This window comes from Azolla caroliniana, unplaced genomic scaffold, assembly GCF_043228905.1.
Source record: "Azolla caroliniana isolate FFs.n. ecotype wild unplaced genomic scaffold, voAzoCaro1.0.p SCAF_7, whole genome shotgun sequence".
Classification (NCBI taxonomy): domain Eukaryota; kingdom Viridiplantae; phylum Streptophyta; class Polypodiopsida; order Salviniales; family Salviniaceae; genus Azolla; species Azolla caroliniana.
This window is the reverse complement of record NW_028230442.1, coordinates 13,604,663-13,606,822: the sequence shown is the minus strand read 5'-3', so window position 1 is coordinate 13,606,822 and position 2,160 is coordinate 13,604,663. Positions and strand designations below refer to the sequence as shown.

At 47.1% G+C, this 2,160-nt stretch overlaps 1 pseudogene; it reads left to right on the top strand.

Moving 5' to 3' along the window:
* Positions 1 to 203: 203 nt before the first annotated feature.
* On the top strand, positions 204 to 1,779 carry LOC147862005 (purine permease 3 pseudogene; annotated as a pseudogene).
* The last annotated feature ends 381 nt before the right edge of the window (positions 1,780 to 2,160 follow it).

Here is a 2,160-nt window from a genome sequence, read left to right as displayed (position 1 = left end):
AGGTAAAGGATATAGATTTACTATTTATGGTCCCATACAAAGATATTCCAGGTTGTGGGACCCAAAGTATAGAGCCAAAGTCTATGGATTCAGTAATAACGGTCCCACACAAGGATATATTTTTTTGCTTGCCTTATTATTTGGTGGCCATGTTGAGCTTTTATTATGTGATTGGTAGAGCCAAGTTTCTGCATTGCTGCAGGCAACAAGCATTTCGAATTACTAGGTGCATCTTTATCATCATGTGAGCACCAAACTGAGAATTGCACAAATCCAGCATGGAAATCATATCCATGGACGAGAATCCAACGGTGGTGGTGGGAAGGGCTACGCGGTTATATCTCGGGAGGCGGCTCAGCCATTGGATCCTATTGGCCACATTTTGTGTCATGGATGCACTTGGCTTGATGGGAGCATGGGTGGCAGGGAGGTTCTATTTTGCTCAAGGAGGCCAACAAAGGTGGCTTTACACTACCCTCCAAACCATTGGATGGCCAATCCTAATCCCACCCCTCTTCATTACCTACTACTTAGAGACCAGAAGACCCAAATCCAGTGACCCCATTATCATACTACTACTACTGCATTCACCTGGCTCCATCATCACCACGGCACGTGCGCTCCTCGATGCTCGTGCATCCGTGGGCGCACCCTTCACCCCTACCCTCCTCCTCGTCTTCATCGGCCTCGGTTTCCTCACCTCCATCGACAACTTCCTCTTCACTTACGGCCTCTCGTACTTGTCCGTCTCCACGGCCGCCCTACTCGGCTCGTCCCAACTCGCCTTCACCTCCGTCTTCTCCTATCTTCTCGTCCGATTTCGTTTCACATTCGGGTCTCTGAATGCCGTCTTTGCAATCACGCTCGGCACCGTCCTTTTGGGCCTCCCCGGGGCGGCCGCGAGCACCGACATCCCATCGGGCACCAGCCACAAACAGTACATTCTGGCAGTCGTGGCCGCCATTGGTGCGGCCGCCCTATTCGGCCTCATCTTACCTCTCCTCGAGCTCACATACGAGAAACTCATCCATAGATCCAACATCTGTGTCATCCTGGAGACTCAAATCATGGTATCCCTGTTCGCCACCATGTTTTCTCTGCTGGGCATGGCTTTTAGTGGCGAATTCTCGGCCATTCATGGAGAATCTACCACATTTGGTAGCAGTAGCTCCTCCATATATTGTGTGGTGCTCCTAGCAACAGCCGTATGCTGGCAGCTGTGCTATGTGGGTGCGCTAGGCCTCGTATTCCTGGCCTCCGCTCTGTTCTCCAACCTTCTGAGCACCTCATTTTTGCCCATCATCTCCATCCTTGCTTTGGCTGTCTTCCACGATGACTTCTCCTCTCTTAAGGCCATCGCTGTGCTGCTCTCCTTCTGGGGTACCATCTCCTATGCCTATGGCGGCTATTCTAATAATGCCACAATCCCGGATCATCCAACTACGACCTAGCTACCTTACCTACCTACCTACCTCCTGCGCCTGCGCTCACGATTTGCCCAGCCAACCAAGCAGGAATGGATTATGGATTATGGACATCTACCACACATTCCTGCACGCCTCGCCCTCTCATTTACGCCTCTTTTCCTCCTTCAATCTCTTAAAAAACTCCTCCTGTTCTTCTCAATCTCTAACCCAAAAAGAAGCATATATATATAACACAAATATTCCTCTTCGTTCGCCATGAATGAATGATTGTTTCTTACATCTTCTTCAAGAAAAACTCGTTTCCTTCTATCTTAATCCTGAGTGAGCCCTTCAAAATTGATTGTAACTGCCTAATCCACAGTAATATCCTATCTCTTGATGCATGCATTTAGAATTGTGTATTTGGGAAAAGAGTTGCTATTACGTTCCTTCCATTTCCAGATCGAACACGGATTGTTACGAAAACAAAATTTGACTCGAAAAAATTCCGAGCATGGGGCTAAATTCTAATGTTAATGTTGTTTTATTTTGTGGGAGGTAGAATTTGGATCTATACATATTTCTAAAGCCAATGTACTATAGTCTATCATTGAGCTAGACCCCCACAAGAAACATGATGGAATTTTTGGCTCAGAAATCTGAGGTTGTAAGGAGGAAAAGTTTCCTACGAGGAATAAAGTTGTACAAAAAAGAAAATCATCTTGGGCCCTTTGTTTGAACCTATTGGACACTC